The 25,332-nt window shown below is 37.3% G+C and overlaps 1 protein-coding gene across 8 annotated transcripts in view; it reads right to left on the reverse strand.

Annotated features, from left to right (window-relative positions):
• Window positions 1-25,332, reverse strand: part of TBC1D5 (TBC1 domain family member 5) — a 317,794-nt gene that overhangs the window by 157,596 nt on the left and 134,866 nt on the right. The window lies entirely within an intron of this gene.

Consider the following 25,332-nt stretch of genomic DNA (forward strand, 5'->3'; position numbering starts at 1 on the left):
CTGCCAAACATCTTATTTTACATCCTGTGGGCTGGTGAATACATGGAACAGTGATGTTGCTAGAAATCCAGGATTACAAGTAAATTTTCCTTCTATAACTGTGTCTATTGAAAGACTGCTAAAAGCCACGAGTCATGTATTTTTCAAAGCAAATTTATTCTTGTCCTGTTTTATACTGTTTATTCTTGCACTGTCATTTAGCTTGATAATTCTTCTATGTCCCTGTGTGCCTCCTTGGTTAATTTACAGGTAGCACTGCACAACTCTGTTCTCCCTTCTGCTGACTGAAATCAAGTTTTCTCAGTATTTTTTCCAAATGACGCTTCGTATTCTCCATTTTCTTTAACTCAGTCCTTCTTACACACGGAAAAGGAGCGACAGGAGCTGTGGAAAGCATACTAAAAGTCCAGAGCTGATAATTTGGACAGTGGTTTTCCTCTCCATCAAACAAATCTTACTCGATACAGATGACATCCGTGCCACTCCATCTTGCAGTTTCACAGCCATCCTTACCCAAACATGCCTGCACATTTACTCTCAATCTTTTATTCACGAAAAGAAGTTTTCAGTTTACACGAAAAATTCTTGCTAGTACAATACTGTATTTCACACAAGGTCATGCTGTTTGCAGTCCTCTTTTCTTCAGAAAGGACCAGCCTGAATACTCTATTTGCACTGGCACCAGATATTACCTTCCAATAACTTTACTTAGTAAAAGTCTATCAGCTCTCATTCTGTGGCAAAACAACAAATGAAAATATAGGATAAGACTGGTTTAATTCCAAGTTTCACTAAAAAGAATTCTTTCATTAAAATTTGCATTTCCCTATTTGTCCTAGAATTACTATACTTCACTAATCCCCATCCCTTCGATTTCACTGCATCTCCTGTGGCACTGCATCAGATGGTTTACTGAGATCCACACAGACTTAATGTATTTCCTGAACGTATATTTTGAAAAGAAAGCAGGTTAGCTGGCCACAATGTCCCATTTAACATAAAAACCTGCAATAAAAGTTAAGCCATTTGCTTTGCTTTTCTCTCTTGTTTCTTTCTCAAAAACTTTTTTAAAGCCCTGCACAGATAATGGTCAGCCCATGCAGGTGTTTTGCTATTCCTTTCCTTTCCCCTGTTAATCTAAGTACAAGTATGATATTTCCACTCATCTGCCATGAACTAAAGTACTAAAAATTGTTCCATGCAACAGCATTTGTCAATATTTTTGAAGTCTGTAAGTCAGATTTTTAGCTCTGCTAATTTACAATATCTACCCAAGTCCCATCTATGTTATTGATTTATTTTCAGGCCTTTGCCTAAAATTCTACTTTCACTGAAAATTAAATGTTTTCCTTTTCAGACCAGAGCTGGATTACATTTAGTATCATTTGTCCATTCATACTGCAGAATGGTTCTAGTTTTCTTTCTTAGCAAGCTTCTTTACATAGTCAAGTAACATTTTCCTGTGTATTTAAATTCTCATCTTATGATCTGATTCAACTTAATTTTGCTGATTGTCGGTATAAGCCCTCACTTTCTGATATCCAGGACATGGCCTTCTTTGCAGATCAAGCTGCTTTTCTGTTTCTTAGAGAATCTTTGCTTATTCCAGACATTCCTTAAAAAATACTTAATCATTCACTTTGGCATAAAACTTCCAAGTGTTCCTTTTCTCATCTAATTTGGAATGCAGGGGTTTTTATTAACTTTTGCACCTTTGTCTAAAACAAATCCCAAACCTCTACAAAACAAATCCCAAACCATCCCAAAACAAATCCCAATCCTCAGTTTAAAATCACTCAGTCCAGTTGATTTCACTAATTAGCTCTCTCAATTTATTTTGAAAATGGAAATCCTACTTAATCAATCTGCTTTTTGTTTACTAAATTTAACTAAATTAACAACACCAGATATTTCATCCAGAAGCCGACCCTCCCGTTATTAATAACCATCTGTTCATTTTTTCCCCCTCATATCTTGTAAAATAGTCTCCCATATTGGGACAATTTTCAGTAATACACTTTTTCATATATTACCCATCTCCACATCTGATCCTGAGCATTCAGAGAAATGACTGGACTATGCTCAGTCTCTGTTAAAGTCATATTGCCAGGTACAGTGATACTGGGCAAGTGCTACAGGGACACAGCACATCAAAATGGGTCCTAAAGGCACTACTGCACTTCATTTATACTTAAACTAAGCATTCACCTACCACACTAGTCAAATTGAAAAAAAAAAACCACCTTATAAACAATGCTAAGTTAAAATACTGAAAAAGTATGTCTTTTCAAGAATAGCAACATAATCTTCCTCCTTTCTGAAGAATGAACTTTAAGACTATCTCAAAAAATGCATGGACTTTATAATCTTCCAACAAAACCATTTGTCCTGCTTGAAGAGTGCACAGGACTTTGCAAAGAAAATAAGGATAATAGTTGTTCTTTCACCAGGATCCCTGCAGTTGGTAGGATCCTGGGTCTGCTACATCCACTGAGCTGTTCTTCACAAACTACTCTAAGTCTAGCTTGCTTTATTCTGAAGAAAATAATTTCCTGTATTTAAACGATAGCCAAAATACTTTTGCATTTTTAACTGTATACCCATTGTTAATAAATCTCATAATCATACAAGTTATGGTTTGGATACTTCTTTGTGAGCTGCCTCATCATATCATTAGCAGCAGCTACCAAAAATGGATAGGGCTAAGTGTACTCAGCTCTCAAACCCAGGATTTAAAGGAACAGACCCCTCTGTGATTGCTCCCTTGCTCTATCCCCTTTAAGATGGATATGTCTGTTATGACACCTTGAAAGATGATTAAGATGTCATTCATTGAAAGTGATAAAAATCATAAAGCAAAGAGTGAGTCTTCTTAACAGAAGACTCCCTACATTTTACCTAGTTTTATCCAAAAGGCTTTTTGGCAAATCCTATTAAGTTTCCATAGTTAGTGATGAAGAGGACGAATAAGACTGCTGCTTCACTGACTAATGACATTAAGCTGTGGGAATCCATGCCCTGGATCACCTCTCCTCAGGAAAGTTCCAGTTACTCCTCCTGAAAAATATGGTGAACTCTCAGTAGAACAGATATACTACTTCTATATTCTTAACTGATATTGACCCAAATTTCTGGTAAAATTGGGATGTATACTAAACAGTTATGAATATAAGATTCATGATGCTAGTAACAAAACTTTTGGTCCCCTTTAAAAAATTGATTCAGTATTATACTGATTTTCAATTTCCTCTGAAACTCAGTTATGGGAAGAAGAGTTTCGCTAAAGAAACAGAGGATGCTCTAGTAACCCTGCCATAGACCTTGTGAAAAGTGCTCCTAAATTCAAATGTACAGGCTAGGGGAAAAAAGGTAGAATAAATCCTGTCACACTTTCAGAAGAAAAAGAAGGGAAACGAGCAATACTGTAACAAGCACCTGTATCAAAGTAAGTATGGCTTTCAGCACTAGAGCAGTTACTGGCTTTATTACAATAATAAAATAAGGCTGTATCCTTCCAAAGGGCTTGAAAATTACCTGGATTGCTCCTTCTTTAACTGTAGCAACTCCCTCTCCTAAGAACGAAAACTTTCTCCTGAAATTGCCTCACTTCAGTGAAGTGTGCTCTTTTTCAGAGACCAAGGGCTAAAGGGAGCTGGGACTTGGGCAGCTGGAACCTGACACTGCTGGACACAGCGGAAGGCTGTTTCAGGAGAAGTTGTGTAACTCAAAATTGACACTTCCCATAACTAATTAAAAAAGAACATTTCAAATGCTAGCTTCTTAAGACTTTTGAGATGCATGGAGAAGGATTTGCAATCCTAATAGTATTGCAAATCCTACAAATCTAGTACCCTAGCAAGTGTACAGGATTTGCACCCTGTACACTTGCTAGGGTACTAGGTTCACCCAGAACACATGCGCTTGTCACTTGCAGTAACTGTTATCTTGTCAAGGACGTACTTGAGATTATAGGCATAGCATAAAATGGGAGAGCCCAGAATAAGGAAGATGCCTTCACTTCCTGAAGATTATCTGAAAACTAGGTGAAGAAATTTTAACAAGAAGTCTGATTGAAACTTTCACACTATTTTTTTTGTATTTTTCTTTTTTAACAGCCTATTACACTGATAGAATCGCAGAACTGTTTAGGTTGAAAAAGATTTGTAAGATCTAACACAAGATTTGTAAGAGGCCTAACACTAACCCACCACTGCCAAGTTCAGCATTAAATCATGTCCCCAGGTGCCACATCTTTAAAAAATCCAAATGTATTTTAAATACCTCCAGGGATGGTGACTCAACTGATAGGGTACTTTCTCACAGAAGAGCTTTTGCAAGGTGCAGCACAGAGTTTCCACTTCAGGTAATAAGAAGAAACTGGACAGCATTTCAAAGCCTCAATTCACAGGTGGGAAGACACTTCGGGTATGCTCCAGGCACAATGAACACTGAGCTAAAGCATATGCCCAGCAAGAGTAAAAAAGCATGTTAAGAAAGATGTAGGGATCAGACATTTCTCTCTCATCTCTCTCACTATGTCTTGAAAACAGCAATTTCCTGTGAGATGTAAAAATTCAGCACTGGACTTTCTAAGGAGAAAGGGTGGGATACGTCCTAACCAGCTGCAAGTCCATGAAGACAAAAAGCTTGAGTGACATGGCCTTGCTTGATGGCTGCACACCTAATTAAAAAAAAATCAAACTAATTTTTTTTTCTTTTGAAAATATACTTTGATACTGAGGAACTGTCTTTAAATATATCCATATTTCTGCAGGCATGTATGCAGGCACACATGCATGTCTCAATGTGGGCACACATGTATTTATACAGTGCAAACCAATTTACCAGTCCTGAGACACATATGAAAGGGTTTTATGGCTGGCAGTTGAGGATTTTGTGATAAAAGTGATCCTACTTAGGTAACCAAACTGTGCATTTCCCTGCTTACAAGTGTCATAATGGAGACAGATCCTCCTGCTGACCTGTTTGCACTCTGCTTAATGTTTCTCTTTGTATTCTAATCAAAGGTTAAAATGTTGTTAAAACACAAAATTTATTTAACATTGTGAAAATTTAAGTTGATATAAACACTCGATCATTAATGCAATGTTTTATGATTAGAGACAAGTCAAATTTTAACACAAATCTATGTTGCAGTCTAAGGCTGTCAATTCTTATAACATGACTTCAAAATTCCGTGCTATATTAATTTTCAGCATATTTAAAGCTTAATAATTTAATGATTTATCCAATTTTAATTTATACTTTCAAAACCACTTTGAACAATCTGAGGTGCCACTGGAGATCACAACAGTGGTCCTGGTTAAGTCAAATAATAATTATAGCGCTTTCACTTTAAAGATGAGATTATTTTTAATTATTGAGTGAAGTACTTGAGGTACCATACTTATATAATTACGCTACTCATTAAATGGTTATTGAAAGCTGAAATGTAATTTTAATGACAGCTACCTATTTTTCTTTGCACACTTTATAGATGACAGATCAGTCAGGAATTCTAGTTTGCTCAAAAAATCCTTGCAGCTGCACTGGTTCTTTCAGGTGTAAAACAATTAAGCTGTTCTTTTTTTAAAACTTTAAACATTTTTTTTCTCAAATGATATCAATGTAATATACAGAAACTAGTAAAAACCAGAACAATAAAGCATGGATATTTTTTCTTCGTCACAATACTGTCAAAATGCTGGCCCTAAACTACTATAAATTCCAAACAATAACCTCCCGAAAATAGTGACAATACAAATATGGAAGAATAATTTTAGTCAAAATGTGTTCGTCATATAATACAAACAACAAAAAAAATTGCTTAACAGATTGCAGTCCTTTATTGTGAGTATAAAGGGGTAATCAACATACAATAAGCATTTTACTATGCATTAAAACTATATATAATACCATGAGATTCCTTTGCTTTTTCTAACAGCAAGGTTCACAACTCTTCAAACATAAAATTCCTTTGTACTATTTACTCCACAGATAGATATTCATTGGACTGATCTCAATAAAATTTATTCTAACATGTAGGCATCTCTCACAACTGACACTACAAAGGTATGGACTCAGAAATGAGCACCTTAAACACGTATGCTCTGCATCTTAAGCCTTTATATGCGATGTCTGAAATTCAGGGTATTTCTCCGTTGTTTCAAAGACCCGTATCTTGTCCAAATTAAGCTTTCCTTTTCCACAATGAAAACCAAACAGAGGAGTAAACTTGTTTCATTAACAATATTAAAGCAAAGATTTCTGAGTTCGCTGTATGGGGAAAAGGCAATAAAGTTTTGAAGAGGGAAAAACTGCTTTGTTCCTTCAATCCCCTAGTTGAAATTAATTATAGCAAATGTTTATGAAAACATCTGTTCCATACAGTTATAAATTCTTAATTTTAGCATGGACGATTCCAAGCTCCTCTATTATTTTGAAAGAGAACAGTCTGACAACTGAAAGGTTTACAGAAGAGCAGGCAATTTGTATTTCTACAGCACCAAATATGCAGTTTGGAAAGTCTTCAGGATCTCTGCAGCACAGGAAAAATAAAACAAAATACAAAAAGCCTAAGACGAGTGAAGCTTTATGATTTGGGTCCGCTGATAGACCAAAATGGCAGCGGGAGGAGGGAAAAAAGTGAAAATAGAAGGAGACCTAATCCCGAAAACATACGGCAAATCGAGATTTTACTAGACAAAGTAGATGTTTAAGAAGTGAAACGTCGCGGAGCTGCGGCGAGGGATGCGGGCGGCGAGCCGGGCGCTGCCGCGAGCGGCCAACAGAGGGCGCTGCAGAGTTTGGGAAGCGGCGGCCGCGGCTGCCGCCGGCTCCGGGCGGGATCGGCCGCCCCCGCCCCGGGCTCGGCCCGGCCGGCCCCGCACAGCCCCGCACAGCCCCGCACAGCCCCACACAGCCCTCCCCACGGGCTCGGCCCGGCCGGCCCCACACAGCCCCCGCCACGGGCTCGGCCCGCCCGGCCCCGCACAGCCCCACATAGCCCTCCCCACGGGCTCGGCCCGCCCGGCCCCGCACAGCCCCCGCCACGGGCTCGGCCCGCCCGGCCCCGCACAGCCCCACACAGCCCCCGCCACAGGCTCGGCCACGGGCTCGGCCCGGCCGGCCCCGCACAGCCCCCGCCACAGGGTCGGCCCGACGGCCCCGCACAGCCCCTGCTTGATTCCGCGCAGCCTCCGCCCGGTCCCGCGCAGCCCCCGCCCGGTCCCACACAGCGCAGCCCCCGCGCAGCCAAGGCTTTCAAGTCATCCTTGCAAGTGATTAAATGGAGCGCGCTCGGAGCAGCGTAGAGCAACTGTAAATTGTGCCTTCAGCTAAAGAATTAAGTGCACTGCACTTCTGATATTTATTAAATAATTATTAGGCCGGAAAGTTGGAGAAGGTTTAGCTCTGAGCAAGTTCGGTTTTCCGAAATAAATACGATGCACCTTTTGGGCGAGCAATCTTTTACGTAGAAACCTGGCTCTCTGTCCCTCACTTCAAGTTCATTTAGTATTAGAAGCGCACTTTGAATGCATGCAGCACAGATTTCTGATAGCATTTTAGTTTTATCAGCTCTGCCCTAAAATATTATATTTTGCTGCAAATGAAATAAAAACCTATACACTATGATAATTACTGATATATGAAGATAATGAATTGTGAAATGAACTAATGAACTTGCCATTTTAAGTAAAAAAGTCTTAGGCTGAAATATTTTGTTTCATCTTCAGTATTGACATGAAAAAATATATTTAGCATTACCAGTCTTTTTCCCCCTTCAAGCTTATTTGCATTATTAAAGGAACATAATTGTAAAGCACAATATAGAACCCACAGAGATGCCAACCTTGTGATAGTGAAAGCTGGTCACATTTGGAAGTAGGTAAGGAACACTGGCACCAAGGTGCAAAATCAAAGCCTGTTTTAGCCCTGCTGAAAGCTCTTTCAACAGTATAATAGGCAGACACACCGGTTTCCATTTAGGAAAAAAAAAACTTCTGGAGATAAAATCTTGTACAGCATGTTGCTCAAAGCCTGTCTCTTGGATTGCTGACTTATGACAATCAAGTGGCACCCACCTTCCACGATCTTTGCTTATAAAATCACAGTTGTGTATGTGTATATGCATATATGAGTAAACTCAGTGTATTCTCCAGGCAACATCTCCGTTTGAAACAATTTTGTCTATGCACTTCTTTTTAAATCAAGACACATGAAAGTAAGTGAAACTGCTTCTGAGTGTTCACAAATCTAAAGACCAAGCCTGTCATTAGGTTAGTCTGTAAATTAACATGCCACCATTCCCCATGTAAAATGTATGTGTGAAAAAGTGTGGATGGGAAAAGATATACAAGGGTCTAGATGACAGATTCTGAAATTAGAATGTAGCATCAGTGTTTAAGAAACGTAGTCCCATGCAGCTCAATTTAAAATAAATTCAACAATAAGTACATTCAAGGGACTTATTTATAATATTTCTTTTCCTGTTGAAGCTTCTGCATTTACAAAAATAGATTGAGCCATACACTGTACTCTAAACTAAAACCAATATAATACACAGAGTAAGAAATTTTACTCAAAGGGCGCTGAACTAATTCATACAAACGCTTCCGAAGAATTCCCAGGTGATTGCAAGTTACCAAAATCCCAAATACTTTATATCCAGATGTGTTTTAATATAATCTCTCTAGGCATGATAGGAAGGAAAGAAGTTTAACTGTGATGCAAACAGTGGTTTAAACACTTCAGAAAATGCATGTACATGGAAAAATAGTTTGACTTCCCATTTAGTGGGAAGCACACAATACTAGCTTATATAAGCAAATGTGACTCCACTGAAGTCGATACACACTTAGTCCAGTAATGCCTGAACTGAATTTGCTACCAGCAGCAATACGACTGGTAGAACAAAAAAATCCACAGGGTAAGGTAAAAGGTGATTCTTCTAAGTGTTTTTCAGTTATTTCTCCCAGTGCACCTGTCTTTGGTCCATAGCATATTATGTCCACTTCTGTTCATATGCTCAGTACTAGAGCCTGTATCAACTACATAGCCTGGCTGAGCATTTATCATGTGTAACCTACACGAATTCCTAGGTCATCCCACCAAGTCTGACTCAAAAGACTCCAGGATAAGATACAGACATTTTGGTGTAGTCTGACTGAAGTAGAAACTGTATACTTAATAAATAATTTCATCTCTTACTTGAGTAAATTCTTTTAAGAGCACATAAAATTTTCAAAATCACAAATTGGCAAAATTAGTAAAACAGGAGAGAGTAATCCAGTTTAACTAGGGACAAGCAGCATAACTAGGCTTTGCACAGAAAGGAAAAAAATCTTAGAAGCTGCCTGGCATCATTGCTAGGAATTTACACCCTAATGATATACAAATGCTGAGTGACTTATACTTGCATCCAGAAGAATTTAGCTAATTTTAACTTATAAACAGCCTAAAAGGCCTTTGAGCTATAAATCGCAATAAACTAAAGATGGCAAAAGGCAATAAACATGAGTTAATGACTCAGCATCCTCCTGAGATAGCACTGGTCATGCAGCTTTGCTTAATCTTAGACATGCACAATCACTATAAAAAGGTGGTCTCCAGAGACCATTTACACTGACAATAAGAAAAACACACCATCTCTTTACATCTTTGAAGGCCACTATCATCCTTTAACTTACTTCAATTACATCCTAATTTTAACCACATTTCTATCTTATAGATTGTTGCAATCCTTCTGTTTGGGATAATAATTCATATGGATGTATAGTCTAATTTTCATATTCAAAAGCAGTATTGCATATTCCATATTCCATGGAGCTTAGGAAAAAAAAAACCAAAAAAAGATTAATTAGGAAGTTTCTAGCATTCTGTTGTTTTTCCAAGATTAAAAGATAGTAGAAGACAAACACGAAAGAATTAAGTGCTCTTTTTTTGAAATATAACTGCCCTTTCAACAAAGAGCTAGCTGATTTTCAACAGAGAATAACAGGTTTATCAGGAGAAAAGCTAGCCTGGCCAGGGAGCCACGTGGCAGTGATATGCAGCCTCACCTCCTAAAGTTGGGGAGATGGTCTCATGATAACCAGGACCAGGAGTTAAAAAGAGCTTTGCTTCTTTGCTGTTTCTTATCAAAGGACACTACTGCAGCAGGCTGATGACTTACAGCATAGCTGATGGATGTGAAAGGCTCCTGAAAGCAAAATGAAAGCTCTCCTGGACTTTCTTTCTGGAGTACAAATGTGTTTATGAGCACCGTGAAAATCATACCACTTTCCTTCACCCAGCACATGCATGCAAAGAGGGACAGCCTGAAATCAAAGCATCCATGTGGCTGCTGTGGTGACGTGTGTAATTGGCTACTTGCTTGTCTGGGGTGGGAAAAATGGCAGCATTTATGGTTAGGAGGCAACCAGAAAGAATAAAAAGAATTTTGGGGTAATAAATGAATAAAAGAATAAATGGAAACACAGACATTTGGGCACATGAGAAGCTAAAAGGCAGAGGAGCTCCTTGGCATCCAGTGGAAGGGCTGGCACTACCCCCGAGAGGCAGCAGCAGAACTGAGGGGTTTGGCTCCAAGGAAGAGGGAACAGACAAGAAGCTTCAAGGAAGGAAGCTGTCACTGAGATGCAAGACTGGGCAGTGTCTGGGCTTTCTTTAAATGCTACAGTTTTAAAGGCACACAGTAAGAGGTGAAGAAAGTCTCACATGAAGGAATGTGGGAAGCTGCCAGTCTCTAAAATGTCCAGGGTGAGGGAGAGGCTCTTGGGCTCCCACAACATCACTGTCACCCCAGCTCAGATCTGCCAATTCTTTCCAGCTGCAGCCTCCTCCTTCCATACCACGACTCCTCTTAGCACTGCTGGAAGCAGAGAGCTCTGTTGTGGTCCAAAAGGCTACTTTGGATTTATATTAACATAAACTGCAGAATAATAGATTAAATCCGTTAGAAATAGGATCCTGCTCACATCTATTTAGTAAACATATTTTTAATAACGTAACTAAGTAACACATTTAAAGTTATCTGGGCAAAACTTAATACCTGTTCCAATAGCTGCAGAGTCTAGAGGTAGCACAATTCAGAAACACATGGTTAAAAAATTTTTAAGAAAATCATGTTCCCTTCACCTCACAGCAGTACTAGTACCTGATAACCTGGCAAGGCATCTGAGAAAAAACCCCAAAACCTGAAGATAACCAACACTGTCACAAAGACTCAAATACTCAACCCTTGAAGGGTGTTACTGCTGCTGATGGAACAGCCCTTATCCTAATCAAATTAACAATACAAGAGTAACATGCATCAGGAAGGGACAACGGATAGCTTGGTTTTACAAGATGAAGCCAGAAAGCCCGGGACTACTACTGAGGCTATCTAATTAAGGCTGTTAATTCTTGGAATACATTGTGTATCCAGAAGACCCATAACTGAGAGAACCTAAATGGAGCAGTACCCTACATTTTCTATAAATTTCTCCAAAGAAAAAACATGTCACCAAACAGTATAAAAGAAGTACTGAGCTAGAGCTTTTAAACTGCCAAATTGAAATATGCCAAAGCATAATGAAAACACTAGATTTTTAATCAAAATTCTTGTAAATCAACCTTTAGGCAATTTGGAGACTACCAACTGTGCACTTTGCTGGTGCAAAAGCAGATGCATGTTGTGAATGACAGATCTAGAAAAATTTGAAGAGCAAAGGTATATATGCACTAGCAGTAAACTCTAGATGTCTAAGAGATGAAAGTCCACAGCTACATCAGAATATAAAAATATATCAAATTGACAGCAAGAATGACAAAACACTTCTATTTACTACAGTGCAAGGTGCTTTGTCAAACAACTATCACTTTGTTGTAGATATTGAGGGAAAAAAAACTCTCCACAAAACATTTTTGCTAAAAAGTATGTAATACATCATGGGACAGATTTCTGTTCCCCACCCTTGCCCTCCTGTGTGGAGGATGAGTAGTGTCAATCCCTCGTGGCACTTCAGAATGGTACTAAGGATGAAAGTACAAAGCACTTGAAGACATAAGAAATATGAGACTTCTAAAATGCAAATAAGACAAGTATGACTAGATTTTTTTTTGTGCCTAACAATTATAGTGAAGTTTTCCAAAAGTTTGATGATTTAATTTACACAATAATACAAAAAGTTATTTAGTAGTAGTCAATTCTTCCCAACAGTTACCTCAGTTCTTTAAAACAAAAAATCTTTTAGCCAAAAAGAAAACAGTCTGTGTGCAAGACAAAAATGTCACCCAGCACTGGAGAGATTCAGCTTTTTGATTTTGCATTTTTTGACCAAACACCACCTAAGGAAAATGTAAGAAGGCATTCCACATATGTAATTCATATTAAAACTGAAAAATAACCATCTGGAGATCAACAGAACAGTCCCAAGGGTCTACAAATTTGAAAATATTTCCCCTTTTCCTTCCATTTCACCTCAATTTATGGCTGTGATTTGCTTTATGACAAGCATGGTACCTCTCTGTCAAGCTGGAGAGGAGAAAAAGGTTTGAACCAGGGACTTTGGCTCTTCCATACCAGAGCTCTGCATTCTCAGCAGGCTTCACACCGTGCCCCCCAACACTGCATCCAGACAGCACAGAGCTTAAGTGAAAGGAATGCTCTGCACCAGGTCATTGGGCACATCCATAGCCTGCTGCTAGAGACCTGGAGGAGGTGCTGAATTTTCACGCACACTTTGGGAGTGAAATTCCATACAATAGCTGTCTTACTCAGGTACAGGCCTTATGGAAAAAGCACTCTATGCTGTGACTGCAGGTTGCAAGACAGAGCAAGAAAGAATGTCTACATCTGAACAAGGCTTCCGTTTCCTGCCATTGGAATGACAGTGAATAAAGACGGCGAAAATTGCAGCATGTGAATACTGGTGTAATTACTGAATGGTTCCCCACATAATTATGCAAAACAAATCTATCCATAAGTTAATGTAGCCATTTTCTTTTTGAAACAGAATTTTCATGCCATCCATCAGTCACCCAAAAACACAAACCTTAGACGACTTAAGTACACAGAATTTACTCATTTGGTCTGTAATATAAGCAATGCATGTGAGTAGAAATAAAGGTTTAATGAAACAAAATAACATACTCCACTAGGGAAAACATATTTTGCCCAAAGAAAAAACTCATGTAAATAAGTGGAGGCTTGACTATTTGATAAATATAGCCCCAAAGGTTATATGTTTACTGAAAGAATATAAATATTGTAGGTGATGTAGATTTTTTTTATTTGACTAGAAACATTAATTGCTTTCTAAATACAATAATATTTTTTCAAACTGTGGGGTCTCATTTCTTTTACTGCAACAAGTAACCAATTACCTAACAAAAATGTTTACATTAATCACAATCACTCTATATTTTAGTTTTTGTACCACCGATTTTATTTTTGCTTAGAACTGAACTCCCTCAGGCATTCTTTTGTGCCAACCGTTAATTTCTATCAGTGATAAAGTTCCCTTAAGCTTCTTTTAACATCTACTGGACATGACCTCATAAAATTTAATGCCACTCATTAACCCCAAGCACTTAACTTTACACAGTAATGTCAGGCATCTGACTTTTCAGTGCATGAGAAATCCAAGTGGGAACTGTTTGAGAGATACAAATTACAAATCACTTGAGTAGTAGAAAGAGCTGCAGTGAACAATATTAAAGGGTATATCAAGACTTGAGCAAAAGTAGGGTTCTTGTGATGCCTTCTATCTAAAATTATAAAACATTTACACAAACAGGGGAGGCTGCAACGTGATTGTTTTGGCTTGTGAGAGGACTGAAATTCAGAGACTGAATGCCAGGTTTTCAGCACTGTCTGAAGCAAATATGATGTGCAGTCATGTTTTCTCGGCTGTCCAGTAGCCTTCAGGCATTTGGGAGCAGAACAGGTTTTAGGGTCACCTCACATTCTGCAAAGGCCACACAGCAGTGAGACTGGGGTAAGCCAGAAGAAGCAGTTCCTTCAAAGTGCTCACCCTTTTTTTCCTGCAACAGCCTTGCCTAGGTTTAGCTTTAGAGTGTGGTTGTTCTTCTGATTTTGGTTATGTACCAAGAAAGCTCTCGGAGGGACAGCACTGTTTTTATTTTCCCCGAGATGCACAGATGGGTGATGTCTGCTTAACTCATTTAACCATATTTCCCAGTGGCTTCACACATGTTGGAGAAAATGTGGAAAATTCTAGAGGTGAATGAAAAAAAAATACTTAGCAACAATTTTCTGGCTTCTCTTGAACCATTCAAGGACATTTCTTGTGGGGAGCTGCAACTGAGTGACAGCCTGTCATGGCTCTGAGTGTAAAAAAAGGCACATTGTTAGGATAAAAAAAAAAAAAAGTGGTTTATTTTGTATTTCTGTTGGCTCAAGAGATATCTAGGCATGCTCTGTGCAAAAGGACAGTGCTATGCAGCTAGAAACATGGCCCATCGGAGTTCCTGATAGCAATCTGCTTATTCAGCTCTGTTATGAAAAGTCCCCTCCCCCAGACACTACACAGGGCTTGCTTTTTCTTGGTGTCACAGGCTGTTACATTCTGGGTTAAGCAGTTGATGCTGTTGGAGCAGGGATCAGTTTAACATTTCTATACGAATTATACAAGGTAGCTATAAATTGCTTCATGAGGAGCCACGTGAGATTTGATGTGATGTCTCTAAGTGCTACAAGTTTATTTTTTTTCAGCAGCAAAAAGAGCTGGCTCTCAGAACTAAGTGGTAGCTCCTGAATTTACTGATCTTAACTGGGAAATATATTCTCTGGTACACCGTAAATCTAAACAGAAGGAAGCTGTTTTGCTGAAGCTTTATCTGCACAGAAAGGTATCTCTAAGCCAAAGGCAGGTATGACAGAATTAAAGTTTTCACATATGAACTGCTGTGATCTCTGATATGAGCCCCAGCTCCAATTTCTCTGAATTACTATTTAAGCTATAAACCACCCAGAACCAAAATCTACAGTCAATACACACATCACACTATTGAAAATGGTTTTGCATCTTGCCTGCCACTGGTCTAAGATCACTTTAGCATAATTACAGCTTGATGCAACATCAGTAAGTGTGCATCAGTTGGAAAAGTTTTTATTACCTAATAGCAGGGAATAGTAATAAAGCAGATGTACACCAGGCCACATGACAATGGCAACCAATTGGTCTGTATTTGGCAAAGCAAAGTATTAATGTTTTATAAACACAATGTATGTTATACTTTTCTAACAACAGGGGTGTAAATCTCTGCACAGCATAAACACTTGTGTGGATCAACACAGAGATACTGCTGTGATAGGTACTTTGAAGTTGTAGATAAGAGCTCAAGCTGCAAGATGCCAAAAAAATTGGAAATTTGTAAGGAATCACTGCCAGACTCTTAAATGTAGTAGCACTTGTGGGACTTTCTGAAATATAAATAGTAATTACCTTCAATGCAGAATGTATTTGCAAAAATAAATGTACTGGTGCATATACCAAAACTCACAACTCAGTTTTCTATTTGAGAACCAAACTTTAAAATCTGCAAATTGTGAGTAAAACAACCCCCAAAATACTCTTTTGCTCAACACTCCCTACCCCACAGTGCCCAAATCCACGTACACATGGGCACGCACATACACAAGCGCTCCAATATCCATACGCAAACACGTCAGCCTTAGTGTGAGGGCATCTACCCTGTAGACAATTCAATCAATCTCTCAAGTGACACTCACACGTGCCTGCACACACAAAAGCAGATGTGGCATTAAGATTTACAAAGTTATTGAAACTTTTAACAAGTAAAACGCATCTTTACTTAGCTACACCAGAATGAGGAATAAAGGGGTTTACATATGTTCCAATTCTAAACCTATCAATCAAACCCATGTTATTCCTTTGGGAGCTTATTTACATGCATATTTATCAGCCTCACATGCTAATTCCCTGCTGTTTTATGCCTGCGAGGCATGTTTATGAGTCATAATTGTTGATCTCATTTGATGTATTTCACTGAAGTAAGACATTATTCAGTTATGTGGCCTAATGTCAATGAATTACGATGACCTGATCTTCGAAATGCAACTTGCTCTTTAATTTTTATTAGAGCATTACTTATTCAGAAGAAGAAATACAGTAAAATGGAAGATCACATGTTTTTATAGCCATTTTACTTTAACATCTGATTTTTGAAACACTCCTCCCTACCTCTAGGCAAAGTTTTAAAAGTGTAATTCATAAACACCAAATGAAAAGAATTTTTCCTTGAAATTAGTACACATTACTCAGAGTGGGACCTTTTATAGATGTTCTTATTTTGTTTTAACCAGCCACAAGACAGGCCTTTGGAGCACTGGCATATGGTTTGCAAAAGAAAAACAACCCGACTCAATTCAAAGCCCTGAAATTGTTCTTTGCCTTAACTTCATCAAAACTGAAATCAGACAGAGACTTCACAGCAACTGAGAAATGATTGCTAAAGTAAGTTAAAGGTCCCCAAACTGACTCATCATCTTTAATGCTAAGTGGTGACAATTTATAAGCAGTAAATCACTTGATGGTCAAAGTAAAGACCCAAAGAGGGAATAATTATGCTGTGTACAAACTTCACTGCAGTAGCCTGTATTGTGCCATTAATGGCTATTTCTAGGTGGCAAGCCAGAAATGGTGATAGTAAGCATCCATGCTGTAGGAGTCAATATAAGTTGCTCCTTATCCTAGGCTAATAAAATTTTAGCATTGTACACATAATTTGCTACATGATTTTCAGATGCGCCACTTCCTATCTTAATATTCAGTATTGTTTTAATGCAATTATTATCAATTAAATATGTTCAAAAGTTTCCAAATTGCTGCTCTGAGCTACAGCATTAGCATGGAGCAGAGTGATATGCAGAAAAATAAAACTATCTTTAGCTAAGCAATGCAAATTCAAACTGCAGGCTCATTTTTCCATAAGAATCTAAAACTGAATATGACAGATATGAGTAAGTATCTTGGAAATCACAGATAGTCTGCATGTATCTTCCTGAATTTGTAATATCCAGAGGACTGGATATACATTTTATATAAATATAACATTAATTCCAAGACAAAAAATCCTCGGGATATTTTTCATGTCCAGAATTAAATCAGGCTTCATATGCTCTTTTTTAAAAGTGAAAAGGAGCATTTATTCCTGTGTTTACATGGTATTTTCCAAATCAGAAGTTTGCCTCTGACAGGCATACACTACAAACCAGTTTCTCTAAAAAACCTAAAAATCTTCACTTGAACAAGTAGTTTTTCTAATGTCACAGTTACAAGGGTATAACTTTAGTTCATATAAATGCCACAACTAATACTGTTGTATGTTCATAATAAATAAACAATTAAAAATATATATTAAATTTAATTCTGCAAAAAAAGTCAATTCCATAACTTTTCAAACACAATTTTTCACTTATTATTCAGTATGTTATTGTCTCAAGAACCCCAGAACAGAGCTAGAGCTCTTCACAGTGTAAGCTCTATTTTACAGCTCTTCTTTCTTTCAAATTCAAATAAGCAAAAGACACAAGCTCATCTGCCTGGGGTACTTTTATTTTAATTTTCTTTTTCCTTTTTTTTTTTAGAATAACAACAATTAATCTACACTTTTTCTGGCAATAAAGTCTTCCTATTAGTAAGGCAATAATGTTGTGGTGACCTAGCTGCAATAATTCAGAATGGAGCTTTGTAGACTTTTGCAGAGAAGTATTTTCTTTCATACTTCAATAAACAATGAAACAATATTGGATATTTGGGTCACAGAAGTTTGGAGGTGGCCCTGTGGCTCCATATGCTTCTCTCCTCCATTAAGATAACATCTGTTCTGGCCACCAATCAGCAAATCAAATTTGATGAGAATTCATCTGTGTGCAAAGTAGAAATGCCCAATGATGGACAGATTTATGTTTCATTGCTCCACCCTTTAAATATTTCAAATTGTATGTAACAAAACAAACATTGGCATATTCCAAAATTACAACTAACGTGTTAAAAAAAAAGCACCTCTTTATAATGAAATGCAAAACATTATCAGATCATTGCAAACATATTTTCACATGTATTATGTGATCTATCCCTTTAATTGTACTTAGTACTGAAAACACTATACAGTTCATTTTTCCTAAAGTTAAATCATTGATTCCATTACAAATCCAATTTCTCAGAAGAAAAGAAATATCACCACCATAAAAGCTTTATCTGGATGAAGCTTGTGCCTTTTAACTTTTAGGAAGATCAAGAACAATAATTTGTAATGGGATATCAAAATTTTAGTGGAGAAATTTATCATACACACTACTTGCTAATATTTTGATTATATGGTCCCAGTTGCACTAAACTGGATAGGATTTGTTCAAAAGTTTGAGCATAGTCTTCCTATCCCAGAGTTCATGCATTATTGTGCATCACTTTAGTTTCCAAGCAAAAGATTTAACTGCCAGCTGTTTGTACAGAAATAAGGTATTTAGAATTTATCACTAAAGGTGTGAAACACCTTTATTGATCATTCACCCCAAATTTGACTGAACACCACCATGTCAAGTAAACCATAGCACTGTTGTGTTTGCTTTGAAAAACTCGTGAGAAGTATTTTCCCTCTACTTAAGACAGGACCTGGCAATACTACGATACAAAACTATGAAATAAATAAGCATAAATAAATCAACTTTGACAATCAGTTCATTAAGGTGGAGTAGTATTCCTTAGATTTTCAGCCAAATAATGTTTTAATAGTAATACCCAAATATATCTGTACTGAGACACCATTTATCAAAGGTCCAGGAATAGTTAAATATATTCAAAACATTTGAATTTTATTTAATTACTCAAAATACTGAAAAGGTGACAATGATTACATCTTTTGAAATAGTTTTCACTTCCATTACCAAAAATACTTTTAGCTGAAATTTCTGAGATGATATATGCTTATTTAAGTTTGTATATAAAACATGAAAAAGTTGTGTGTGTGTGTTTTCTGTACTGAAGTTACACTTTCCTAGTTAATTAGCTACCTGCCTCACAAAAACTGCCTGAAAGAAAGAGCTGAAGTTTGGCATCATCACTGATGCAGTGTCCTGCAACCTGAATGATGTTCCTGGCCCTGCTACAAACCTCTTGTATGAACAAGTCCTATCATTTTACCAGCTTCAAATTCCTTTTTGTATGAGAACACATAATCTGGCTGCTCCTCCTATGACAGTTACAAGAATTAATTTCATTGCTTCTTTTGTATATGATACCTTCTAAAAGGTAAGCACACAGATGCAAAACAAACACCCCAAGTCCCACTTCCCTTTTCAAGAAGATCAAGCCAAGGAGCACAAATTGCATCACAGCCTTGTGTGGCTGTCACAAATGGTGAAAGTAAATCTCATTTGCTATATCCTTTTGTGTCATTTGTGCTGTGGTTGAAATGTTATAGTCACATGACTACTGATGTAATGAACTAAACATGTAAGATGATGAAGAAACTGAACAAAGATACTTATGAATACCTAAAAGATATTCTAGATCTGACAGAAGTGTTCAATCTTGTCACAGAGTGTGTCTATGTACATCCATATAAATCTCAAGCTTAAAATAGTCAGAAACAAAACCCACTGATAGTTCACTTAAACAAAATAAGATTTAAACACAAGCTGGCACACATGCCTGTGAAACGTGATGGTCCTTATCCAGTATTATTGCAGATTTGAGCTAGTTTGCTATTTTGTTGACTGAAAAAAGATAGGCAAAAGCAGAAAGGCTATCCACATTTCTCTCTGTCCCCCCCATTTTAGCACTCATGTTTAGTGAGAAAGGTGTTCTCTTATTATCCTGTATGTATAGCCTTTTTAAAATTATTGTGTATGAAATGAAAATGAAAATTGGGACTGACTTCAAGAATCAGTTATATGCGTTCTGCCTTTGCATGGCCAAACCTCGACACCAAATGCTTAAAATCTGAACATTCCCAAAACAGGAACCCCAACTAACCACAATGCAGTACCCTGGGCTAAACGACTGCTTCCCTTAAAGCGCACTCAGGCTTGTTACCTTTGCAGCCAATTGGAACCTAGCCATTAATTTTAATAGGGTCAGGATCAGGCCCCTGACTTTTTCGACATCAAAGAAACATCTTTCAGAGTCATGTTGTTATAAATAATTAAAGCTGATTAGTAATAATAAGGTACCTTAACCAAAAAGGTAAACAGTGGAGACATTTATTATCAAAGTAAGAAAAGAAAATTAAAATAACCTCCAACACTTTTGTATGTGCAATTCATCAGGAAACGTTGTAAAAGAACAAAAACAAATGTTGGCTCACTCCAGAGGTTCTTTGTCATCATTAATGTATTCAAGTTTTCACAGCTGAATTGCTGTACTTTGAAAAGATTTTCATGAAAGGAAACTCAAATTCAACGTTTAAACAAAGCTGTCAGGTTACCAAGATTCGTATTTGCTTGTATGTCCAGAAAATGTTTTATCCTTTTTAAAAATCCGTTAGGTTAGAAGTATTATTATTCCTTTGCTTTCAATTTGTAAACAACAGAAAATAAGCTTTTGTTAAGCAGCACACATTTATTTATTTATTTATTTGCTACTGCGAAGCTGAAACCAGCAGTTAGAAATATCTGTTCCAAAGCAGAGGTGAAACTACCTGGTACAGATATTTTACTTCATTACTAGTTCTGTTCCTCAAATTGATACAAATGGCCTCCTTCTGTTTCTGTCTGTCTGCTTGCCTGATCAGCGGAGCTAATTGTCAGAGCTGGGGAGATCTCCTATACCTAAACAGAAGATATGCAGTTTGTAACCTGCTTAATTTGCCTTATGTCCTGGATGGCCCTCAGTATGTTGTTCATTAAAGTATCAGCTGTTTCGGCTGTTGCAGTGGCAACCTAAGCATAGGCCTATTTTTCTTTGTTAAAAGGCCAGATTGTCAATAAATAATACACATCTTACCAGATAATTTATTACCACTTAAATATGACAGTACTTTATGTCTCTCCCCTTTCGTGTGTCTTAGTTTTGATTGTCCAAGGAGGACGAGGGCAGGGAGTACCCTGGTACCATGGAGGCTAAAGAATAAGGCTCATTAGCCAATCAAAAGCTAAAAACTGAAGCTATGCAGTTTCAATTGACTGAAAGTAGGTTGAAACCTTCTCTTTTTAAAATAGGGAATTCCAGGTTGTTATAAATGTCCACATACATGAAAGAGAGGAAACATCCCATCTGTAGTGACATATTTCTGATATATAGAACAATCAATTTCTAATTCAATCAAATTTGTGACAGTTAAGCTCTTTAAAAATGTTTTAACATACATTTAATCTCAGATACAGAGGTCTGTAACATCAGCTAGCTGCTCACAACTCATACACTGCTTTGTAAATTACAATCTTTAGTACGTCAGGACAGAAGTAAACCCAGACATTTAATTATTATCCTGTACCAATCATGCTGGCCTCAGCTAGAATTCTGATTTACTAGTCTTTCATTATACATACACAAGTACAATCAAACGTGTACAGTTCGATTTTTTTAAATTAAGAGAATCTGCCTTTTCCATATGTAAGAGATATAGCCATTTAACATAATTTGAACATTTCCTGGAAACACTTAATATGTAAGGTATTTATGGCCAGTAACCTTCGTATTATATTTCTGTGTAGTCTGAGTAAAATATTCAAAAGAATGATTGTATTCTCATTCTTAGCTTATGTATAACTTTTTATAATGTACTAGTTTTAAACCACTTTGAATTACATTTACAGAAGTTGTATTAAAAAAGATTATTCTGTTTTATTTTGCTGTTCAGTAGGTTACTATAGTTTAAATGGAAATTTCTTCTTGGTATTTTAAGGTTCTCTAAGCATGTAATATTTATTAAAAAAAAATTAAATTTCTTTTTCATTTAACTTGCTTTTTTTCCTTTTATACTACAAGTATTATTACGCTACACATATACTAGGAAGCGAGATGAGAGCCAACTAGTTGATCTTTACCTTGAAATTGGGGAGAGCTAGGAAAAGGAACAGAAATGCTCAAAACAGCCTCTCCCAAAATAGGGTCACAAGGAGCTGTTAGAAGAATGACATGAGGCTGACAAGTGATTTATGCCAGTATTCAGGCAGAGCTGTATCTGGAAAGACCTGGAAACTCCCAGCTCAGATGACTGAACTAAGGTAGTGTGCCAGTGTCGTTAGTGAGAATGGTCTTGTTTTCATACAATGATTTAGAGTGGAACTTCCAAAATGACATTTTAAAAATTTCACTTGGATCAAGAGAAGTAGTGGGTGCCCAGAGAAGCTGTGAATGACCATCCCTGGAAGTGTTCAAGGTCAGGCTGGAGGAGATCCTGAGCAACATGACTTAGTGGGAGGCTTCCTGCCCATGGTGGGAGGGCTGGAACTGGATGGTCTTTAATTTGTCTTCCAACCCAAACCATTCCATGAACAGACATCACTGTCCAAAAGGTCATCCCTAGTATCTGCCATATCAACCACTGAAGGCCATTTCCCTACATGATGTTTGTGCCAGTTTCCCATGTCAGAGAATAACCCCCACACTGGAGTTAATGCAACGTGCAACTCATGCGAAGCCACGAAAACCCCCCATATCTACCAATTCTAGAGAGGGGAATCTATCTCTTAAAGCTGGTATTTCACAAGTCCATGGCAGCCCTACTCACATTTGCTCCCGCAACTGAAGTAATTAAAAAAAAAAACTCCTGCAATTCCTAAATACAAATTTGCAGTAAGGCACTGAAACCAAAGGGCTCACAAGAAGCAAATTTCTAAGAGCATATCAACATTTGTACAAATACATTATTTCAAGTAAAAACTGTACTGTGTGATAGCTAAGATAGCTAGATTTTCAACTAACTATATTAAATATATGCATTTTTAAACATGCATAGTTTCTCTGTTAACTGATCTTTTAATAAAAATGTCTAATACAGAAAAGAGGAAAAGGAAGAGTTCTAGGGAAACAGCTAGTGACAGCCGGAGTTAGCTCAAGATACACTGTGTTGCTCCAAAAGCCTTTGTCACTACAAGCCTGTTGCAGCTCAATTAAAGGAAGCTAAACAGCAGTTATTATTAATAAATGAATATTAAAATGCTTGTTATGTTAGCATATGGCGTTTGAATATGTAAAAACCATTCTTGTTTTTATTCATCCAATATGAAGTGAAACAGACCAAAGATGGCCCCTTCTTCTCCATCATACCTGTGCCTTTAATGAGGAAGCCAAGCCCTGCAGAAGCACAAAGGTTTTGAACAGGACCACTAGTAAGAACTGTGCTGGTGGGGCACACTGATAATTTCTGGCTGAAGGGTAAAACTCCCCAGTGAAGGACACAGGGCTTTTTCAGGGCCTGGTGTAAACCACAGCATGGGACCCCAAAGACATTAAGAAACAATCACAACTCTCAGCTCTTCTGTTCCAGTATAATGCAAAGAGGTTCTCTGTTCCAATCTTGTCTTTTTAATGAAAACACACAGTAGCATGCATATTTAAAAGGACTCTTAAAAACACAATGCTATATTTCATGTACATGTCACTCCCTGGAGAGAAGATGGAATAACACACATTATATGGCACACATGACGTCATAAAATATGCTATCAAAAATATTTGATAAGAAAACAGTAAGTCTTCAACAACTCACTGTATTTGCATTCTGCATTGCTTTTACCTAGGAACGCATTTCTCACACAGAGAAGTGCAGACCTCTGTGTTTGTTTCCTTTAAATGAATCGATCTCTAAAAATGGAGGTAAATAAATGCTGTACAGGGCAATTCACATTAGCACTGTATATCTGTGTAAAGGGGACTGTAAGGGGAAAAAACCCTTAACTTATAACACTGAGTAGCTAAGGTCCAGTTAGAAGATAATGTCATTTTCTGACAGCAAAAATTCACTTAACCCTGTAAGGAATGTCCAGGGCCAAAACAGCCCATGTCAATTACACTAAAAATTTGGGGAAATTATTTGACAACACATGCTTTGTCCAGAAAAGATGGCATTCACATTATTACTTCATTCCCCTCTGTTTTCTACTTGTTTTCTGTATGACACTAATATAAACCAGGATTTTCAAATTTCACATAAGGTATAGTTCTCAATGGAAATAATTTCTAGTGATCAGGGCTATGAGGTTAACACCAGAATAGCAAAATTCTCCAAAGACAAGCAATGGAAACACCCACACAGTATATGGCCAAAATGGAAATATGAATGCTCTGTTATCATTTCTCGTATTTTTTCACAGCAGGTTTGAGAAGCAGAAGGGATGCAATAGTGAGTATGAGGTCAGGAACTTATCTGGCTCAACTGGATTAATTTCAGTCATACACTCCAGTAGTTATCTTTGTCCTTCCAGCAACATCAGCCTTCTCTGTCCTCACCACCAACTGTAGCCCTTACACATGAAATATATCCTGCCAAATTCCAAAACACTCTGACCCATTAAAGGTTTCCCCTTTTCTTCTATTGAGAACAAAAAACACATTACATTTTTTCTATGTGAAGTATGCTATTAAATAATAGCTTGTACACTAATTAAAGCAAATGTAATTGTGAGAACACACTGACATTGTTAAAGTAAATTACCCAATTTGTTAATAGTTTCATTTCAAGTGACCTTAATTGTATTAATTGTGATACTGAGCAAATTAAATTGAAGAGTATTAAATGCATTGTTCCAGTCTGTCCTTAGAGGATCAACTTTCTCATTATATCAATGAAATGGGAATACTACCTACCATGCTCTTCAAAACTTGTGTTGGAATGTGGTGGACACTAACTTGGAGTGAAAATTCATGGCAGAAAGTTAACCTAGTTACTCCATTTCAATGTAACAGAAACCTTCAGCATTTGGAAGTCAGAAAAACAGTTTGTCAGATGCAATATGCAGGGAGAAGGTACAACAATAATGTTTCTGAAATTTCATTCAGGTCTCACAAAGTCTCTGCTGGAGACAGAGCTATGATTCACCAATTTCTCTTTGAAAGATCCCTGGTTCAGAGGGGATCACACAAAAACATTGTTAGAATAAAGTGAGCGAAAGCATCTCATCCTTAGAAGAGAGAATGCAGAAAGATGTCATCAAGTCAAAAGACTACCATAGTCAAAACAAAACATAATAATGTACACATATCTAAATGCGTGTAAATTAAAATACAACCAGATCCACAAGAAACAACCAAAAATTAAAATTTCTTAAAATAACTAGAATCCTCCATTTGAAGTATTAGATTGCAAAAGTGAGAATCCCTGCCATAAATTTCTAATCAACTATTTTAAAATGCTATT

Source organism: Melospiza melodia, chromosome 1 (genome assembly GCF_035770615.1).
Source record: "Melospiza melodia melodia isolate bMelMel2 chromosome 1, bMelMel2.pri, whole genome shotgun sequence".
In the NCBI taxonomy this organism is placed as follows: domain Eukaryota; kingdom Metazoa; phylum Chordata; class Aves; order Passeriformes; family Passerellidae; genus Melospiza; species Melospiza melodia.